This window comes from Triticum dicoccoides, chromosome 5A, assembly GCF_002162155.2.
Source record: "Triticum dicoccoides isolate Atlit2015 ecotype Zavitan chromosome 5A, WEW_v2.0, whole genome shotgun sequence".
NCBI lineage: Eukaryota > Viridiplantae > Streptophyta > Magnoliopsida > Poales > Poaceae > Triticum > Triticum dicoccoides.
Genome location: NC_041388.1, coordinates 629685218 through 629708575, shown reverse-complemented (window position 1 = coordinate 629708575; position 23358 = coordinate 629685218). Strand labels below are relative to the sequence as shown.

Below are 23358 nucleotides of genomic sequence, written 5' to 3'. Positions count from 1 at the left end.
GATGGACCATGCATGTTCTATCTCACTACTAAACCCCAAGAGAAAATTTCAGTAACAAATGGAGTAACAGATTAACAAATGACAATACACAAGAACTAAATTTGGTTAACTAAATGCATTAGCTACTGAGTTGTCCAGATTAACAAACTACGGTGCACAAATCGCATGTCATCATCAGTAACAAAATTCAGATTAACAGATTACTTCCACATGTCAATTTTAGAAGAAAAGGAACGAATTACTAGCATTGCATCTCTACTGAACTGAACATGTGGCAAATGACAAATGCTGTCTGATGTTGAACAAATGGCATGAAAGACATTGTCTGTCTAAACCTAGGAACACATTCATTACTGTCTGTCTATCTAAACCTAATTGAACCTAGGCATTACTGTCTGTCTAAACCTGGTGCACAAACCTAATTGAACCTAATTGAACCTATGAACAAATGGCACAACTGAACCTAATTGAACCTAGGCATTACTGTCTGTCTAAACCTAGTGCACAAACCTGAAGTGTTGAGACACAAGACACGGTCGAGGGTAGCTAGGGAGGGATGGAATGGGGAGGAAGGGTGGAGAGGGAGGAAGGAGGAAGGAGGAGAGGTACCTGGGCGGGCGCGGCCGGTCCCCCGAGGGGTCGGGGTCGGGGTTGGGGTCGGGGTCGGCGGCGGCGGTGGCGTCGAATGGATGGCTCGAGGGCGTCCGAGCTCGTCCGGGTCCTCGTAGTCGAAGAGGAAGACGGCGAGGGGCCGACGCGGGGAGGCTGTCGGCGACGGCGAGGTCGTGGAGGCGTCGGCGATGGCGGAGCTGCAGTGGTGGGTAGGGCGGGGGCGGCGGTGGGTCGGGGCAGCGCGCGGAGGGGGGGGGCTGGATTTGGCGAGAGGGAAGGACGAAGGGTTCGGGCGAGTTGGAGCTAGGGGAAGATTACTAATGGCGCACCCCCGAGCGGTGCGCCATTAGAATGTTTTTTTATTTTTTATTAGAATGTTTTTATTATTTTTATACTAATGGCGCATCGTGGCACAGTGCGCCATTACTAGTTTAAACTAGTAATGGCGCACTATGCAACGGTGCGCCATTAGTAGTTTTGCAAAAAAGTAAAAAAAATACAGTAGTGGCGCACTCTATGGATGGTGCACCATTAGTAGTTCTAACTACTAATGGCGCACTCTGCCCGGATGCGCCATTAGTATGTTTGATAAAATGAAAAAAAACATTTTGTTACTAGTGACGCACCATGTGCCTGGTGCGCCATTAGTGTCTTCCACACTAATGGCGCATCTTCACATGGTGTGCCATTAGTATATACTAATGGCGCACCACATGTCTAGTGCGCCATTAGTGTCATTTCCATCTATAGACCTTTTTCTAGTAGTGCCATGGACATAGGATGTCATTGATAATGAGATCACATCATTAGGATAATGATGTGATGGACAAGACCCAATCCTAAGCATAGCACAAGATCATGTAGTTCGTCTGCTAAAGCTTTTCTAATGTCGAGTATCCTTTCCTTAGACCATGAAATTGTGAAACTCCCGGATACCGTAAGGGTACTTTGGGTGTGCCAAACGTCAGAACGTAACTGGGTGGCTATAAAGGTACACTACGAGTATCCCCGAAAGTATCTGTTGGGTTGGCACGAATCGAGACTGGGATTTGTCACTCCGTATGACCGAGAGGTATCTCTGGGCCCACTCGGTAGGACATCATCATAATGAGCTCAATGTGATCAAGGAGTTGTTCACGGGATGATGTATTACGGGAACGAGTAAAGAGACTTGTTGTAACGAGATTGAACAAGGTATCGGTATATCGACGATCGAATCTCGGGGAAGTATCGTACCGATAGACAAAGGGAATTGTATACGGGATTGATTGAATCCTCGACATCGTGGTTCATCCGATGAGATTATCATGGAGCATGTGGGAGCCAACATGGGTATCCAGATCCCGCTGTTGGTTATTGACCGGAGAGTTGTCTCGGTCATGTCTACATGTCTCCCGAACCCGTAGGGTCTACACACTTAAGGTTCGGTGACGCTAGAGTTGTAGAGATATTAGTATGCGGTTAACCGACAGTTGTTCGGAGTCCTGGATGAGATCCTGGACATCACGAGGAGTTCCGGAATGGTCCGGAGGTAAATATTTATATATAGGAAGTCCAGTTTCGGCCACCGGGAGAGTTTTGGGGGTCACCGATATTGTACCGGGACCACCAGAAGGGTCCTGGGGGTCCACCGGGTGGGGCCACCTATCCCGGAGGGCCCCATGGGCTGAAGAGGTATGGGAACCAGCCCCTGGTGGGCTGGTGCACCCTACCCAAGGGCCCAAGGCTCCTAGGGTTGGAAACCCTAGGGGGCCGTTGCCCCCCGAGGGGGCATGGGCCCCCTGGTTGGAAACCCTAAGGGGGCCGTTGCCCCCCGAGGGCCCCCCCCCCTCTAGATGGGATCTCCAAGGGGGCATGCCCCCCTAGCCCCTATATATAGTGGAGGGGAGGGAGGGCAGCCGCACCCTAAGCCCTGACGCTTCCCTCTCCCTCCCGTGACACCTCTTTCTCCTCCAGTAGCGCTTGGCGAAGCCTTGCTGGAATCCCGCTGCTTCCACCACCACGCTGTCGTGCTGCTAGATCTCCATCAACTTCTCCTCCCCCCTTGCTAGATCAAGAAGGAGGAGACGTCTCCGCTCCGTACGTGTGTTGAACGCGGAGGTGTCGTCCGTTCGGCGCTAGGATCATCAGTGATTTGGATCACGACGAGTACGACTCCATCAACCCCGTTCTCTTGAACGCTTCCGCTCGCGATCTAAAAGGGTATGCAGATGCACTCCTCTCTCTCTCGTTGCTAGATGACTCCATAGATTGATCTTGGTGATGCGTAGAAAATTTTAAATTTCTGCTACAATCCCCAACAGTGGCATCATGAGCTAGGTCTATGCGTAGTTTCTATGCATGAGTAGAACACAAGTTGTTGTGGGCGTCAATTTTGTCAATTTACTTGTCGTTACTAGTCTTATCTTGATTCGGCGGCATCGTGGGATGAAGCGGCCCGGACCGACCTTACACGTACACTTACGTGAGACAGGTTCCACCGACTGACATGCACTAGTTGCATAAGGTGGCTAGCGGGTGTCTGTCTCTCCCACTTTAGTCGGATCAGATTCGATGAAAAGGGTCCTTTTGAAGGGTAAATAGAAATTGGCATATCACGTTGTGGTTTTGGCGTAGGTAAGAAACGTTCTTGCTAGAAACCTATAGCAGCCACGTAAAAATTTGCAACAACAATTAGAGGACGTCTAACTTGTTCTTACAGCATATGCCGTGTGATGTGATATGGCCACAAGGATGTGATGAATCATATATGTGATGTATGAGATTGATCATGTTCTTGTAATAGGAATCACGACTTGCATGTCGATGAGTATGACAACCGACAGGAGCCATAGGAGTTGTCTTAATTTATTGTATGACCTGCTTGTCAATGAAAATGCCATGTAATTACTTTACTTTATTGCTAACCGTTAGCTATAGTAGTAGAAGTAATAGTTGGCGAGACAACTTCATGAAGACACGATGATGGAGATCATGATGATGGAGATCATGGTGTCATGCCGGTGACGATGATGATCATGGCGCCCCGAAGATGGAGATCAAAAGGAGCAAAATGATATTGGCCATATCATGTCACTGTTTGATTGCATGTGATGTTTATCATGTTTTTACATCTTATTTGCTTAGAACGACGGTAGCATAAATAAGATGATCCCTCATTAAAATATCAAGAATTGTGTTCCCCCTAACTATTCACCGTTACTAAGGTCCGTTGTTCCGAAGCACCACGTGATGATCGGGTGTGATAGGTTCTAACGTTCGCATACAATGGGTGTAAGCCAGATTTACACACGCAATACACTTAGGTTGACTTGATGAGCCTAGCATGTACAGACATGGCCTCGGAACACGGAAGACCAAAAGGTCGAACATGAGTCGTATAGAATATACGATCAACATGAAGATGTTCACCGATGATGACTAGTCCGTCTCACGTGATGATCGGACACGGCCTAGTTGACTCAGATCATGTATCACTTAGAGGACTAGAGGGATGTCTATCTGAGTGGGAGTTCATTAAATAATTTGATTAGATGAACTTAATTATCATGAACATAGTCTAAAACTTTGCAATATGTCTTGTAGATCAAATGGCACATGCTAATGTTGCCCTCAACTTCAACGCGTTCCTAGAGAAAACCAAGCTGAAAGACGATGGTAGCAACTACACGGACTGGGTCCGTAACCTGAGGATTATCCTCATAGCTGCCAAGAAAGCATATGTCCTTGAAGCACCGCTAGGTGATGCACCTGTTTTCCCAGCAACTCAAGACGTTATGAACGCCTGGCAGTCGCGTAGTGATGATTACATCCTGGTTCAGTGCAGCATGCTTTACAGCTTAGAACCGGGGCTCCAAAAGCGTTTTGAGCAGCACGGAGCATATGAGATGTTCCAAGAGCTGAAAATGGTTTTCCAAGCTCATGCCCGGGTCGAGAGATATGAAGTCTCCAACAAGTTCTACAGTTGTAAGATGGAGGAGAATAGTTCTATCAGTGAGCACATACTCAAAATGTCTGGGTTGCACAACCGCTTATCTCAGCTGGGAGTTAATCTCCCGGATGATGCAGTCGTTTACAGAATCCTTCAGTCGCTCCCACCTAGCTACAAGAGCTTTGTGATGAACTTCAATTTGCAGGGGATGGAAAAGACCATTCCTAAGGTATATTCAATGCTGAAATCAGCGGAGTTGGAGATCAAAAAGGAACATCAAGTGTTGATGGTGAATAAAACCACTAAGTTCAAGAAAGGGCAAGGGTAAGAAGAACTTCAAGAAGGACGGCAAGGGAGTTGCCATGCCCGGTAAGCCAGTTGCCGGGAAGAAGCCAAAGCATGGACCCAAGCCTGAGACTGAGTGCTTTTATTGCAAGGGAAACGGTCACTGGAAGCGGAACTGCCCCAAGTACTTAGCGGATAAGAAGGCCGGCAATACCAAAGGTATATGTGATATACATGTTATTGATGTGTACCTAACCAGCGCTCGTAGTAGCTCCTGGTTATTTCATACCGGCGCAATTGCTCATATTTGTAACTCAAAATAGGAGCTGCGGAATAAGCGGAGACTGGCGAAGGACGAGATGACGATGCGCGTCGGGAATGGTTCCAAGGTCGATGTGATCGCCGTCGGCACGCTACCTCTACATTTACCTATGGGATTAGTTTTAAACCTCAATAATTGTTATTTAGTACCAGCTTTGAGCATGAACATTGTATCTAGATCTCGTTTAATGTAAGATGGCTACTCATTTAAATCTGAGAATAATGGTTGTTCTATTTATATGAGAGACATGTTTTATGCTCATGCCCCGCCAGTTAATGGTTTATTCTTATTTAATCTCGAGCGTGATGTTACACATATTGATAGTGTGGATGCCAAAAGATGTAAGGTTGATAATGATAGTCCCACATACTTGTGGCACTGCGGCCTTGGTCACATTGGTGTCAAACGCATGAAGAAACTCCATGCGGATGGACTTTTGGAGTCTCTTGATTATGAATCATTTGACACGTGCGAACCATGCCTCTTGGGCAAAATGACCAAGACTCCATTCTCCGAAACAATGGAGCGAGCAACCAACTTATTGGAAATCATACATACTGATGTGTGCGGTCCAATGAGTGTTGAGGCTCGTGGTGGTTATCGTTATGTCCTCACCCTCACTGATTACTTAAGTAGATATGGGTATGTCTACTTGATGAAACACAAGTCTGAGACCTTTGAAAAGTTCAAGGAATTTCAGAGTGAGGTTAAGGATCAACGTGACAGGAAAATAAAGTTCTTATGATCAGATCGTGGAGGGGAATATTTGAGTCACGAATTTGGCACGCACTTAAGGAAATGTGGAATTGTTTCACAACTCACGCCGCCTGGAACACCTCAGCGTAATGGTGTGTCTGAACGTCGTAATCCCACTCTATTGGATATGGTGCGATCTATGATGTCTCTGACCGATCTACTGCTATTATTTTGGGGTTATGCTATAGAGATTGCCGCATTCACTTTAAATAGGGCTCCGTCAAAATCCGTTGAGACGACAACGTATGAATTGTGGTTTGGGAAGAAACCTATGCTATCGTTTCTGAAAGTTTGGGGATGTGATGCTTATGTCAAGAAACTTCAACCTGAAAAGCTCGAACCCAAATCCGAAAAATGCGTCTTCATAGGATACCCTAAGGAAACTATTGGGTATACCTTCTACCTCAGATCCGAATGCAAGATCTTTGTTGCCAAGAATGGATCCTTTCTAGAGAAAGAGTTTCTCTCAAAAGAAGTAAGTGGGAGAAAAGTAGAACTTGATGAAGTATTGCCTCTTGAACTGGAGAGTAGCGCAACTCAAGAAAATGTTTCTGTGGTGCTTGCACCGACTAGAGAGGAAGTTAATGATGATGATCATGAAACTTCAGATCAAGTTGCTACTGAACTTCGTAGGTCCACAAGGACACGTTCCGCACCAGAGTGGTACGGCAAACCTGTCCTGGAAATCATGTTGTTAGACAATGGTGAACCTTCAAACTATGAAGAAGCGATGGCGGGTCCGAATTCCGACAAATGGCTTGAAGCCATGAAATCCGAGATAGGACCCATGTATGAAAATGAAGTATGGACTTTGACAGACTTGCCCGATGATCGGCGAGCCATAGAAAATAAATGGATCTTTAAGAAGAAGATAGACGCGGATGGTAATGTAACCATCTATAAGGCTCGGCTTGTCGCTAAGGGTTATCGGCAAGTTCAAGGGGTTGACTATGATGAGACCTTCTCACCCGTAGCGAAGCTGAAGTCTGTCCAAATCATATTAGCAATTGCCGCATTCTATGATTATGAGATATGGCAAATGGATGTCAAAACAGCATTCCTTAATGGTTTCCTTAAGGAAGAATTGTATATGATGCAGCCGGAAGGTTTTGTCGATCCTAAGAATGCTGACAAGGTATGCAAGCTCCAATGCTCGATCTATGGGCTGGTGCAAGCATCTCGGAGTTGGAACATTCGTTTTGATGAGATGATCAAAGCGTTTGGGTTTATGCAGATTTATGGAGAAGCCTGTGTTTACAAGAAAGTGAGTGGGAGCTCTGTAGCCTTTCTCATATAATATGTGGATGACATACTATTGATGGGAAATGATATAGAACTCTTGGAAAGCATAAAGGCCTACTTGAATAAGTGTTTTTCATTGAAGGACCTTGGAGAAGCTGCTTACATATTAGGCATCAAGATCTATAGAGATAGATCGAGACGCCTCATTGGTCTTTCACAAAGCACGTACCTTGACAAGATATTAAAGAAGTTCAATATGGATCAGTCCAAGAAGGGGTTCTTGCCTGTATTGCCAGGTGTGAGATTGAGCACGGCTCAATGCCCGACCACGGCAGAAGATAGAGAAAAGATGAGTGTCATCCCCTATGCCTCGGCCATAGGGTCTATTATGTATGCCATGTTGTGTACCAGACCTGATGTAAACCTTGTCGTAAGTTTGGTGGGAAGGTACCAAAGTAATCCCGGCATGGAACACTGGACGGTGGTCAAGAATATCCTGAAGTACATGAAAAGGACTAAGGATATGTTTCTCGTTTATGGAGGTGACGAAGAGCTCGTCGTAAAGGGTTACGTTGATGCTAGCTTTGACACAGATCTGGATGAGTCCAAGTCACAAACCGGATACGTGTATATTTTGAATGGTGGGGCAGTCAGCTGGTGCAGTTGCAAGCAAAGCGTCATGGATGGATCTACATGTGAAGCGGAGTACATGGCAGCCTCGGAGGCAGCACATGAAGTAATCTGGATGAAGAGTTCATTACCGACCTAGGAGTTATTCCCAATGCGTGGGCGCAGATTCCTAGATTTGTGGCCCCAAAATCATCCAGAACATGGTGGGCGCCCCATACTGAACATAGCACCTAGTGAAGGCACGGTTGAGCAGGATACATTGCAACACTATTTCGTTGAGGAGTGATGGTGTGTGGAAGGGGTGTCAGCGACATCCCTAGAGTTGTGGCACCAAAACCATTCTTTTCACAGTGTACTGCCCCTGTTGGTGAAGCTTGTGAACAAAACTGAGGAGGCATTTATTTTGCCACCAAATAGGTCTCTAACGCCGAAGATTCTCTCATGATTAGACAACAAAGCTTTGTGTGGAGCAATTAAATAGCATGCGAAACAAATGTCCTTCGCGGTCCGAGAGAAAGACGTTGCCACATATTTATAGCCTCAACCACACCATCATGAAGACTGAATTAATGAGCACATAAAATATGCAAGGAGATTATTGAGGATGGCATCTTACAACATTAAATGACAACCGGAGAATAGCATGAGATCATGCCTCATAAGAGGTAACAATCGAATCAACTGATAAGAGGACCAAAGGCATAGACAGGAAAATTAACAGGGAGAGAGGGGCAAGCCGAGGTACGATTGAGGGAAGGACACTGGGCTATTGAGGGTAGTGTTGTCACCAAGTACACTATCATAACCTTGTTGATTTGCTTGTCCGTAACACTTATAATGAGGCTTGTAATTGCAAGACATGTTGGAATAAAGCCATGGTGTCAGACGAGCCGGACGCGTGGGCGAGTCGGGTGCGCAGTGGGACGTGCTGGGCGTGCGCGTCGTGGGCACGAGTGGATCGCGGGGCAACGTAGGAGTAGGGGGCGTGGGTTCGTACCCGGCTTGGGCTCCTCTATAAAGCTCGTGTTGGTCGCCATTGTAACGTGTGTTGAGTTGTGTGGAGGTAAACAGAAAACGGAGGTGTTTGTACTCCGGCAAATCTTGTGTCCACCTTGTCTCGCTAAACCGACGTGTCTCCGGTGATCACCGGCGTTGGGGGGTTCCATTTTTGCACCAACATTTGGTACCAGAGCCAGGTTCGGAGAAGCTCGCCGGCGATGGCGCTCGTCCCGTACGGCGGCGGATCGGGGAGCACGGTGTCGCAGCCTGTCCCGTTGCTCACCGGTGGCAATTACACCACTTGGGAAATCAAGGTGGAGGCCGACCTGGACGCTGCCGGGCTGTGGGAGGCGGTGGAGCCGGCGGAGGACGCGGCGGCGGCTGTGACTGCCAAGAAGGACAAGCAGGCGCGAGCGTACCTGTTCCGCGCGCTCTCTGAGGATCTTCTGCTGCAGGTTTCGTCCAAGAAAACGGCGGCGGAGGTGTGGGAGGGCCTCAAGGCGAGGTTCGTCGGGGTGGACCGAGTCCGGGCGGCGCGGCTGGGCACTCTTCGAGGGGAGTTTGAGAGGCTGCGCATGGTGGAGGGTGACACGCTGGATGGTTTCGCCGGCAAGCTCGGCGGCATGGCGGCGCGCTTCGCGGGACTCGGGTCGACGCTGGACGACGCCGCGATGGTGAAGAAGCTCCTCGACTCCGTGCCGGATCGTTTGTACGCGGCGGTGGCCGGAATCGAGCAGTTTTGCGACGTCTCCACCATGCCGTTCGAGGACGCGCTCGGTCACCTGAAGGCCTTCGACGAGCGGGTTCGGCGTCGTGGACAAGACGGCGGCGAACATGGGGGCGAGCAGCTGCTGCTGACCATGGCGCAGTGGCGGGCGCGGGAGCGGCAGCGGGGAGGAGCTCGCCACGACGACGACGGGCGGAGCGTGGCGTCGGGCAACGGCGGCGACGGGAAGCGGCGCGGCCGCTGTCACAACTGCGGGGAGCGCGGACAATTCCGACGTGTGTGTCCGCAGCGGCGCAAGGAACCGACGGCGGAGCAGGCAGAGCTGGGCATCGCCGGGATCGAGTATGAAGGACTCCTCTAGGCCATGGCCATGGCTTAGGGGGTGTGTTGGAATAAAGCCATGGCGTCAGACGAGCCGGGCGCGTGGGCGAGTCGGGTGCGCAGCGAGACGTGCTGGGCGCGTCGGGTTGCACAGCGGGACGAGCTGGGCGCGGCTGGTTCGAGCCAGGGATCGACCGTGGCGTGTGTGTGCGTGAACGTGGTGCATGGGGGTGTCCGTGCACGCACGGGTGCGTTGGGCCTGCGTTGGCGAGATGTGCGCGAGTACCTGCGGGGCGATCGGGTCAAGCTCACTGTGGACGGGGCGCGTACGGTGTGCGTCGTGGGCACGAGCGGATCGCGGGGCAGCGTAGGAGTAGGGGGCGTGGGTTCATGCCCAGCTTGGGCTCCTGTATAAAGCTCGTGTTGGTCGCCATTGTAACGTGTGCTGAGTTGTGTGGAGGTAAACAGAAAACGGAGGTGTTTGTACTCCGGCAAATCTTGTGTCCACCTTGTCTCGCTAAATCGACGTGTCTCCGGTGATCACCGGCGTCGGGAGGTTCCATTTTTGCACCAACAAGACAGTTGTCTGGTGTTTCATCCTTGTGTTTATCTGAACCAGCTTGCTCATCGTCACAAATCCACTTCCCTTTATTCTTTATTGAAGCAGGCGCCTTCCTTGCCAGGGTGAGCTTAACATTGGTCAGTAGCTGGTTCATAGACAAGGCAAACTCAATCAACTATATGAAGAAGTTTGTCAACAAGATGAGATGAACACAAAATTAAATTTGGCAATATCATTCTGACCTGCTCGAGAGCCCCAGTGCCAGGATCATATAAATGTTCACAGTAAAAGGCGTGCTGAACTACTACTAGAAGATTCGAATTTGGAAGGTCATCCTTGTTAGGTTTAATCTTGATTTCATATCTGCATGTGTTTTTGCTTTTGCAGTGCATGTAGTTCATTAGGTGAGTCGTGGGTAGGAGTCTTGGAGCAGCAAGTGTGCAAGGCGAGATGCCAGATCGTGTGAAGCGATGTAGATGGTGAGATGCCCGGTGTCGTGTGAATCGGCACGCCGCCGTGTGAAACAGCAAGCTGAAGCCAAGGCCCTGAGGAGTAGACGGGTGAGTTTGTTAGTATTGCGTGCCAGGTCTTTACGACCCTGGAGAGAATCCAGGAAGAAGATTAGCCGCATGGGTTAGTTGGTTAGTGGTGCATGGGTTAGTGCCACAAAATCGAGGCGGGTTTGCCCCGGCTGAGTGCGTGCGTATGTTTTTTTAAAGAGCGTATACTAATATCGCGGAGATACCAATTATACCCAGCCTCCGCACTAACAAAATGTCACAAACGACATCCAGGATGCACACAGCCTGGAAGCGTGCGTATGTATGTGTTTTATTTAAGAGTTGTACGCCATGTTTTCTTTGAGAAAGAGAATACGGAGAAGAGAAAATGGTCGGCTGTGTGATACAGCGGTCACCAAATAACTCTATTCTTGTTCTTCCGTGAGCTTTGAGAGGAAGCTAGAGGAAGAAGAAGAGGAGATGGCGATCAGCTCCAACAATTTGCTGTAACCTCACATTTTTCCTCTATCATCGCAACAGGCACACTAACTATATTTTCACAATAGTACACCTGGATCAAACAACAAAGAAAACTAGATTAAAGTCCAAGTGTAAAAAACATAAAGTTAGGTGGAAACACAGGCACAATATGATGGTAGTGATGCACATAAAAAAATGTGGTAAACATAAGGCAGAGTGCCAAACCTCTCTGATATCTGAAGAGTAAGCTTTATCCAATGAAATATCATTGGGCCTGTATAGCCTTCTTGCACTGACTTTTGTTGATTTCCGATTAGCTTTATGAGATCCAGCATCAGCATTGACACTCTGCAAACGACATACCATATAGGGCTTCAGGCTCACATTTCTTCCAGCCCTATAGTGACATTCTTGACGGGAGAGAAAAACTCAGGCCTGATATACAGGAAGTCATGAACATTGTATGTGACATTCTTGAGGACAAAGCTGGTCTTTGACAGTATTTTGAACTCATCACGGACCGCTTCTCGCTCCTCAAAAGAACTGCAAGCGCTGGTTCCGGCGCCCATTTTCTCATAAGGGAGGGAGAAAAAGGCACCTTTCTCAGGACAGTACAGGCTTTTGCAAATGTACTCCAATGGCAAACCCTTCTTCCTGTCCTCTGCCCTGGCCCTTTCCATCCTAATAGCTTCCAACTGCTCTTTTCTGCACTTGTGGCCCCAGGGAATCAGCTGGATATTGACACTCAATGATTCTCTCATGTCACCTACTTTGGAATCTAATCAATCATTGGTAAACAACACCTCTCGTTCATTTGCAGCATTGACGAGGACAGTGTGTGAACCATTTTGCATAACTCTACCATGGATCATATGTGTGCCATCATGTGTCTCATACTGATATACTCAACAAAACACATGATGGCTTCTCCTGAATCACTTTCCAATGTGAGTGCCCCACCAACAGCAACACTGAGATCTCCAACTCTCACACTTCTGTACAGAGCTTCTTCAGATGGTGTTTTCCCAAAGGCTTGACCTTCCCATTCTATTTCTTCACAAGCATCTGAAGATGTATTTCTAGACCTTGTTGATGGCGAGGTCCTCGAAACATGTTCCCCGTCAACTTCAATGTCTCCCTAACATCATCTTCCTCATTTTCTTCCTGTTCCTCCTCGGATACATTTTGCTCATCATTCTCATCCCCCTCCTTTGAATCCTCTGGGAAATGGGTTGCACAGTAATCACCCCATATCCTGCTGACCAACTTTGTGGTTGTCGCACGCATAGGATTTCGTTTTCATATTGGGGCCAGTTTTTGCACTTGGGTTCAGATTCTCTCACTTGAGATTTCTTCTTCATTTCTAGCTTCGTGCCCTCTTTCTTCCCTCTTCTCGACAAGGCTTGTGACGAAGGCGCACTGTCGAATGGACTCATCTGGATAATTTGCAAACTGTTGAAGGACTATCCGTCCATGCACCACAACATCTCTTTCAACATGTGTTGCATCTGTTGAAATGAATGCATGGCGCCCTCTCTCAAATTCTGCTACTCTCTTGGTAACATCAGCGAAAGAAAGTTTTGAAGCGCGAGTTTGTTCTTTCAAAATGGCGATGATACTAACGGTCAATCTTGCTGTTTTAAGGACAGCGTCACACCATGGCGCATACTGCTTCGTTGGCTGAAGTAACTTGTACTTGACATAATTGAAATTCATATGTAATTTAGAGGGAGGTTTAATATCAAGGAATCGCAAGGTTTCATGCATAAATAAAATGCAAATTTCAAAACATGATAAGATCGGAAATGCAAGGCAAGTAATTGTAACATGTGTTCATATAGTATACATAATGGATTAGAGCTGCAGGAGTACTTACCAAGCTATGTCGGTTCGAATAGATATGCAGATCATCAAGCCACCAAAATCTACAAGCCATTCCTTGATTGGACTTAAAGGAACTGGAATCCCTTGATCTTCCTGGTCAGATTTACTCGAGGAAGAAGATAACTCTGATGGCTCAGCTGTTGAACAGAAAGTACCATTATCGTCTCTCATACAACCAGACCCAAAGATAACAGTATCATTTTCAGCACTTGGTTTCATAGGGATGAGCTCCAAAGACATGAATTTGGAATCTGAATTATATAGAGCCCAATTGTTGAGTATTCTTACTCACAGCCTGCCATTTCACTGTCAAACATGTACTCATCCATTTCTATATCGCATGGTCTATAGTATGCTGGCAGTACGTAGTCATTGACAATCTCAGCTTCACTGATCTTGATGTAGGCATTTTTATTTTTCTGTGAGCTTCCACTCTTGGCACTCGTCTTCTTCATTTTCCACTCTTCCTCTTCTTGCAACAACCTTGCCAGTTTCTCCTCTTCATCCTCGTTCTCGGTCACCTGCACCTCCTTGCACCGCCCATGGTGGCGGTCAGTTCATCAAGCACCGGCAGCTGCTCGTGGACGCGGGTCTGGTCCACGCGACGCCATGTTGCAACGGGACCGAGTTCATGGGTTCTGTGGAGTCCGTGGTGTCGTTGTTAATCTGCCGTCGCAGCACATGAATCGCCAGGTGATGAGCCATTCGTGGACGTACGTCTGGTCCATGCAACACAGAGTTGCGACCGAAGTGAGTTTGTCGGTGCCAGAGGTGTCCGTGGAGTTTCCAGCAATCAGCTGCTGCAACACATGGACCGTCGGGTGTCAAGAGTGATCGTCCCCAACAACAGGGGCAGACTCCGATTTGTCGACACCATGAGTGGATCTCAATGGCTCATGTGGAGTTTGATATTTCAAGTGACGACGGAGGCAAGTTTGGTTGTGGTGAATATTGTAGATCAGATGATCGGTGTTTTGCAGGAGTACCGGCTAGCAGGCGCAACAACACATGTGGACTTCTTATTGGTGGTGCTCTTTGGGCACAAAGTCTCGACTTCCGGGGTGAAAACCCTTGGTCCGACCTTCACTGGTTGTACCTGGCAATGGCGGATCTCTATTCGTCTCCTTGTTGAAGGCATTGCTCTGAGTTCAGTTAGACTTTATTCAGGGTGAAAACCCATGATCTGTGATCAGGCGACGACTGTGTTGGTGCACGGTTTCCTTCTTGGAGGCGTCGTTCTTGAAGAACCTTTTTTGCAGTCCTTGTGTGGTCTCTGGTCGTGGTAGTTCCTCCTAGTTCACTGATCTGTTCGGCGTTTTCCTTTTCTTTTTTGTTTTGACTGTGTGCATCCTTGATCTCTCGACTAGTTCTTGACATTATGTTGTTGCAGAGGCCGGGTATAATTAATATCCGCTTGATATTAATATATTCCCATTATCGAAAATGTACGAACTCTCCGATGGATATCACAAAGTCCTTTCTTACTGTTCCATTGAAGCCATTGCTCAAATTAATGGAACAGACTACACTGACAAGCAGCTCTTCTAGGCTCAGCAAAGGGTTTTCACTGACCGATCTAGCTAGCTTCCTGTAAACTTCAACACAAATATGAGCTTTCTGGCCAAAAAGATCAAAATGAGACATGTAGCTTCTTGTGGGCTTCACACATATATAGTCAGCTAGTTCTGTTTAGAGCCAAATTACGGCAGGGCCTTCCTTATAGCCGGAAATTGCCCATCCCTTGATCCGCCAAAATCTGACACATCATATTCCCTTTTTCCTGTCCTTTTCGATATGAGCATCAAATGGCATGACAAGAGCTGTCATGGAGACACCATCACTCCGAGACATTTCAAACGGTTGCAAATTACCATCTTTACCATGCAGGATGAAATCGATGAGTTTTCTGCAGCATTGCCCATCTTCAGGTCCTGTTCTTGTCAACCTAACAGCCTCTGTTCCCTCCTTAGTTCTGATTTCCTTGGTTGTGACAAGTGAATCTTCTTTCGATAAGTCAAATGCCTTCCCACTGAAATTTGAACGGGCAACTTCTCTCTTTGGTCTCTTCCACCCAATGGCATCATGACCAATGTTGGTGGTAACATTTCTCTCCTCAATTATATTCTCATTATCGCTTTTAGGCTTTGCTGGGCGCCTCTTTGTTCCTGAAAGCGACAAAAATGTTGGACACATTTTTGATTGAAATGTTAGACACATTTTTTAACAAAAATGTTGGACACACTGAATGAACTAAATGCAGTGCAAGTATGTATGCATCAGATGAATCCCATACATAAAATATTAAAATGGCGGTTTAACTACTCATTCTTTGATCGACCCAATATGATTATGCTCTCTTACTGCACACAATGGCCTTGTAAAATATATTGTTGAATGATTAGTTAAATGCATGAGATGGCAAATGTACCAATAAATAACAATGGTGTCCTAATCCATAGTTTCATATACTACACCGCACATCCAACTTATAAAAATAATAATATTATGGCCGTGTAATTTGCTAATGTGGAGAAGTGCAATGTTTTGGAAACTATAGCGTCCCCAGGAATAAGTTTATCTAAAATTTGGGAACCAAAATAGCAAGGTAAGCATATATACCTGCAGTACCAGCAGAATGTGGAGAGTTCGACATAATTCCCCTGTAAAGTTTAGAATCAAGTAGATGTGTCAGTTAGAAGTTTAGATCAATATAGCAACCAAATTACATAATCAAGAGTTTAGTGGTTACACTGCAAAGCAACAATTCGGTAACACATTTTCAAACAAGGACATATATGGCTGACCTAGACAAGGTGAAGATATAGCGGGGGATCTGGCGGGGTGGCGGATCTAGCGAGCACAGCGCTCGCGACGACAGATCTAGTCGGCTCATGGCGACGCAACCAGCAGGCGTGCGTGAGGCGGTGGAGGTGGAACACCGCTGCTGCGCCGCTGGCTGGTGCATTCGGTTTTTTTATTTTATAAAATTATACCAGTGGACGGTGAATATTGGCGTCCGCCATTGGTAGTGTGTGCGGTTAGTGCTGTCCGCGGTCATTACTAGTGGCAGGCGCTAGGTAATGTCCGCCACTTCTATGGCTTTACAACTAGAATGCCCTGCTAGCGGTGACGGGAGGTCAGTGGCGGGTTGCCCTGAGAGCCCGCCACTGCTGGGCTTTTGGCGCATGCCACTAGTAGCCATTCCTGAAGTAGTGTGGCTCAGGAACAGACGAACTATATGCTATAGTGGTCTCCAGAGACACTGTAGTAGACGGCGGCGACCAGCTCAACGCAGTGGAGCTCCTAGTGGCGGTGGCTACCATTGGGGACGACAGAGTCGATGGCTGGGGCTCGCCGAAGTTGGGTGCGGCGCTGGGTTTCCTTGGGTGCGGATGCGTCACTCCATTGTGTGCTCTCCTGGTCGTGCAAAAGGGTTAAACCGGCGCAGTGGTGCACGAACGACAAGGTGGCATGGTCGAACTCGTGCTTACCTCGCCGGGGACAATGGCGTGACAGTGGTGGGGTTCGGTCGACGAACTCGAGGTTCCAGGATGATCCAGTCACGTGGTGGTTGTCTAGTAGGTACACACGGGTGCACACTTGCATTGGTGGTAGTGCCATAGTATGTGGGGGCACGAGCTTGCCGGAATTTGGCCGGCGTTGGAGATGACAGAGGTGTAGATGGTGTGTAGTTTTGGCAACAGTCTGGTGGTGATGTGGCGCACTAAGTGGGGCAAAAATGGAGAGGGCTATCAGGGTTATTTATCGGGCATGCACGGGAGGTGGAGAACATACGTGTGTGGTCATGCGTGCGAGGTCGTGGGTGCGGGCCTTGCGGTTGGAGGTTGACCAAGATGGAGCCTATAGGTGGGCCCCGTCGGTCAGCAAGAGAGGGAGAGGGAGAGAGAGAGAGAGAGAGACAGAGAGAGAGTTGCGGGTGCGTACTGGCCGTTGGATCTTGATACACCACCTCAAGGACTCAGAGCCAAGACCCAATAAGGATCACTAACGATTAGATTTTGTTATGCACTATGGGGCAATTGTGGAGAAGTCTCAGAGTAAGTAATATATTATGTTACACAATAATAGCAAAAAATAGAAAAAAACATTGCAGTGTGGCGAGCATAATCTAGGGCCCGCCACTGGTACCGCTTGCGTTCTGATTGGCCAATCCAATATCCCAGGAATTTATGAGGTGGCTATCATCCAGCCATCCACGCCCAACATGAACGCACAGATCGTCACCGTCAATCCCTTCTCTTATCTCTCCCTTATCCTCTCTCTCTCTCTCAATCCCTTTGATTTACTTGACCTCCGGCATGTCTCTTCCCATGGACGTCTACAAGCGTTCAGCATCTACAAGCAATAGAGTTTGACGCCACCTCTCCCGCGGAGTTTCTTCCTACCAGCGAGGGCGGCGACGAGTGTAGCGGGCGTGGCAGATCCGATGGACGAGACGACGAATGCGGCGGGGTGGCAGATCCAGCGAGTTAATTACACGGGCCAGTGGATCCAACGAGTTTGCGCGGGGCGGCAGATCCAGCGTGTGCGATGACAGATCCAGCGGGCACGACGGGGGATCTAGCGGGGTGGTGGATCTAGCGGGCGCATCGCTCGTGGCGACAGATCTAGTCGGCTCGTGGCGGCGAAATAGTAGGCGTGCATGCGCGGTAGATCCAGCGTGCGCGGGGTGGACAACCGCTGCTGCGCGGCCGGCTGGCACATTCGTTTTTTTATTTTATAGAATTATACCTGTGGTGGGTGAATATTGACGCCTGCCATTGGTAGTGTGTGTCGTCAATGGTCATTACTAGTGGCGGGTGCTAGGTAATATCCGCCACTTCTAGGTCTTTACCACTGGAATGCCATGTTAGTGGTGGCGGGAGGTCAGTGGCGGGTGGCCCTGAGAGCCTTGCCCACCACTGCTAGGCATTTGGTGCACGCCACTGCTAGCCATTCTTGCAGAAGTGTGGCTCAGGAACAGACGAAATCCATGCTACAGTGGTCTCCGAAGACACTGGAGTAGACAGCGGTGAGCAGCTCAACGCGGTGGAGCTCCTAGTGGCGGCAGCTACTCTTGGGGATGATGCAGTCGACGGCTGGGGCTCGCCGGAGTTGGGCGTGGTGGCGGGTTTCCTTGGGTGCGGATGCATTGCTGGATTGTGTGCTCTCCCGGTCATGCTAAAGGGTTAAACTGATGCGGTGGTGCAAGACGATGCCAAGATTTGAATTAGGAAAGTCATCCTTTGGAATAACCTCACATTTTCTCTCTATTATCGCAACAGGCACACTCACTATATCTTGGATGTAGTATACCTAGATTGGAACAAAAAAATACATATTAAAGATGACATGTATAAAACAAAAACGGTGGAATCAAAAATTTGTTGATTCTAGATTAGCTTTCTTAGATCCAGCAGGAGCAGCATTGATACACTGCAAATGGCATACCACATAGGGCTTCAGGCCCACATTTCTTCCAGCCCTATAGGTCACATGCCTCTCGAGGGGAGAGAAAAACTTAGGCCGGATATATCTTGAGGACAAATCTAGTCTCTGATAGCATTTTGAATTCATCACCAACCACTTCTCGCTCCTCGCAAGAACTACAAGTGCCAGTTCCATTACCCATTTTCTCGTAAGGGAGGGAGAAAAAGGCTCCTTTCTCTGGGCAATATAAGCTCTTGCAAATATACTCTACCAGCAAAACTCTTTTCTTCCTATCCTCTGCCTTGTCGCTCTCCATCCTAATAGCTTCTAACTACTCTTTTCTACACTTTGTCCCCTAGGAATCAGCTAGAAGTTGACATTCACTGATTCTTTGATGTCACCGACTTTGAATTCCAAATAGTCATTGGTAAAGAATGTTGGAAATATGTCCTAGAGGCAATAATAAAATGGCTATTATTATATTTCCTTGTTCATGATAATTGTCTATTGTTCATGCTATAATTGTGTTATTGGGAAATCGTAATACATGTGTGAATACATAGACCACAACATGTCCCTAGTGAGCCTCTAGTTGACTAGCTCATTGATCAATAGATGGTTACAGTTTCCTAACCACACTACTAGGAAAAGGCCTACTAATGGCACACCAGTTTTGCCTACTAATGGCGCATCACTGGTGCGCCATTAGTATCACGCCACTAGTATTTATTACTAATGGCGCACCACTGGTGCGCCATTAGTATCTGGTATACTAATGGCGCACCACCCAGTGCGCCATTAGTATATAACACCATGCGCCATTAGTATACCTCCCAGGGGCCATATTTAACCATGTGCTTTGGCACACTAATGGCGCACTGCGGATGGATGTGCCATTAGTATACTTGGCATACTAATGACGCACTCTATAGTGATGCGCCATTAGTATGAATATTAGGGTTTTTTTACTTTTCTGATTTTTGCACAGGTTACAAAATATATTATTTGACAGAATATAGACAGTAGCACACAACAACAGTAGATTCATCGAATACAATAGAAGATTAGTCTCCGAATACAATTCATCATATTAGTCTCCGAATTCAAAAGACCAAACACAGATAAAACATTACAAGTCTCGAGACCGCGAGTATCGAGTTTGTCGGAAGTAATACTAATCCTAACAAGTCCTACTAATCATCATCATACAACTTCTACTCGTTATTAATAACAAGTCATACGATCATCATCTTGATAGTCATCGAACCAACCCTACTTAATTGTTCTTAGCACATGATCATCTCAGTATTAGGCAGGACCTAAATACCCTATTTAAGCTAAAATAGCATAAAATAATATAGACCCTGACTCTCCATTATGGAGAATGGAGAACATCATGTCTCCAATTCTTGCGCTTCGCTTCCTTTTGCTTCCAAGAACCTCCTTACGACTGTCCATACATTTTTTCTATCCATTGATTTTCATGTCTCCACTTTTTCTAGAAATCTCGTATGGACAGTTGAGATTCGTAGGATGACCTGGCTGTATGTTCAAAATATTAATACTACCTTTCTTATACATCAAATGAGGCACACAATTCTCTGGGATTATCTGTTGAAAAACATAGTAATAACTTCATAGTTAGCAATGATGTACTAGTTTTAGAAGTATGCAAAAGATGCACGGATGTCGTAATAGTAAAAATCTTACCAGGGTATCTCCATGGTAGTTACCGTAGTTGAACACATGCACTAGTGGCACGTATTTACCATAATGTTATGGAGTTTGATTGTGGATATTGTAATTCTCAATGTCAGTACAAAATCCGACCAGATGATTTTTCTCCTTGTAAGTTGTTAATTCGGAGCCATCGGTGTAGTGGGTTTTGTCTACCATCTCCCGCACATTCTTTGAACAATAAAAATAAGTTGTCAATGGAAATAATTTGTCAACTATTTTGAAATAAACAATATAAATTAGTTAATAATTAATTATGTTTGAGAAACTCACATAGCGGTAGAACTGGAGGCGTATCAACAAGGACCCAAATGTCCATATTGTCTTGGTTGATGTCAGGATTACCAAGATCCATGGTGATAAGCATACCCTCATCAAAACCATACATCTTGCAAAATGCTTCCCAATTTTTGCAACCAAAATGGGTTACGCTCTCAGAATTATATAGATTTACTTCAAAGTCCACATCGTGATGAGTCCTTAGGTGAATTTTCTTTGTTTCAGAAATTTCATGGTCTTCAAAATCCATCCTCTCAAAGACATAGCGTCTTGCATGGCGTGGGATAAGCTATACTCGACTTGTAAAAGATGAAAATTACATGTTGAAATAGTTGAAGTCATGCTTAATTATGAAAATAACACTTGTCGTCGTTGTGTACCGTTTCAACTTCGAAGGTCTCCTCGAGCTTAATGCTGAAGCACCGATCATCGTCTAGGTGAGGCATGTTGCACAGACCTCGATTGTCGTGGCACCAGTCGCACTCCCCCGGGAGACTTTCGTCGTTCGATGACGACATATCCTACGTTCATATTCAAAACTTCATCATTTAGGGTTTGTCGACACCGAGGCATCCTAAAAGCTAAGCTTTTATCATTTAGGGTTTGTCGACGCCGAGGCACCCTAAAAGCCTAAGCTTTCATCATTTAGGTTCTTATCGATACCGAGGCACCCTATAAGCCAAGGTTTTATCATTTAGGGTTTTTGTCGACGTCGAGGCACCCTAAAAGCCTAAGCTTTCATCATTTAGGTTCTTATCGACATCGAGGCACCCTAAAAGCCAAGGTTTTATCATTTAGGGTTTGTCGACGCCAAGGCACCCTAAAAGCCTAAGCTTTCATCATTTAGGTTCTTATCGACACCGAGGCACCCTAAAACCTATGGTTTAATGCAGCAAGAATAAAGGGGCAGTTGATCCTACTTAATTAAGTACTAAGATACCCCGGCCCATGCATTAGTCACAAGTACCCCATATGTCCTATTTTTAGCAAATTCATGCTAAAATTCACGGGAAATTTCAGCATGACCTTTGCTGAAAATAGGACATATGGAGTACCCGAATTTGCCGGAACAGAAGTTAATCGACATTCCAGCAAACTCAAGGGCCTCTCGGGGTACCTGCAAATTCATCACGACACGATGGTCGGAGACAAAACCCAGCAAACTAGCAAAGTTACTGACGTGTTTACAGAAATTGTTTTCTATAAAAGATGATCATCATCTTTACCAGTCTTTCTCAATGTGATCACAAGTAATTCAGAGGTATCACAAGTAATTCCCTGTCCATTTGTCCCTCCCCAACTAGATACTAGAGTAGCACTGTTGATGCCTTGTTATTGCTGAACTTTATGACAGTATATACAACAACTTATCCTAAATGTGGCTAGAACTGCAGATTTACAAATTAAAGGACACAAATTCAAGCAAGCTTCCTGAACAATACCCTGACAGAAAACATAGGACAAGCAATGAATTTCTATAACCAGTAAGAACAAGGGGATGATTTTAGCAAGTTAAGTGCAGCTCTAGCACCCTGTGCATGAAATGTATCATGTATCAAACCATCAATTAACTGCTGAACCTAATTGGCTACTACTCCCTAATGCACTCCAGGATGTCAAAGTATAGCACAGGAGCAACGATATTAAACCTAGTAGCACTACTGAACCTAATTGAACCTAGGCAATACTCCAAATGAATGATGGACCATGCATGTTCTATCTCACTACTAAACCCCAAGAGAAAATTTCAGTAACAAATGGAGTAACAGATTAACAAATTACAATACACAAGAACTAAATTTGGTTAACTAAATGCATTAGCTACTGAGTTGTCCAGATTAACAAACTACGGTGCACAAATCGCATGTCATCATCAGTAACAAAATTCAAATTAACAGATTACTTCCACATGTCAATTTTAGAAGAAAAGGAACGAATTACTAGCATTGCATCTCTACTGAACTGAACATGTGGCAAATGACAAATGCTGTCTGATGTTGAACAAATGGCATGAAAGACATTGTCTGTCTAAACCTAGGAACACATTCATTACTGTCTGTCTATCTAAACCTAATTGAACCTAGGCATTACTGTCTGTCTAAACCTGGTGCACAAACCTAATTGAACCTAATTGAACCTATGAACAAATGGCACAACTGAACCTAATTGAACCTAGGCATTACTGTCTGTCTAAACCTAGTGCACAAACCTGAAGTGTTGAGACACAAGACACGGTCGAGGGTAGCTAGGGAGGGATGGAATGGGGAGGAAGGGTGGAGAGGGAGGAAGGAGGAAGGAGGAGAGGTACCTGGGCGGGCGCGGCCGGTCGCCCGAGGGGTCGGGGTCGGGGTTGGGGTCGGGGTCGGTGGCGGCAGTGGCGTCGAATGGATGGCTCGAGGGCGTCCGAGCTCGTCCGGGTCCTCGTAGTCGAAGAGGAAGACGGCGAGGGGCCGACGCGGGGAGGCTGTCGGCGACGGCGAGGTCGTGGAGGCGTCGGCGATGGCGGAGCTGCAGTGGTGGGTAGCGCGGGGGCGGCGGTGGGTCGGGGCAGCGCGCGGGGGGGGAGGCTGGATTTGGCGAGAGGGAAGGACGAAGGGGTCGGGCGAGTTGGAGCTAGGGGAAGATTACTAATGGCGCACCCCCGAGCGGTGCGCCATTAGA

The 23358-nt window shown here is 46.9% G+C and overlaps 1 pseudogene; it reads right to left on the bottom strand.

Annotated features, from left to right (window-relative positions):
- Positions 1 to 10133: 10133 nt before the first annotated feature.
- On the bottom strand, positions 10134 to 15915 carry LOC119300228 (annotated as a pseudogene).
- Positions 15916 to 23358: the final 7443 nt, after the last annotated feature.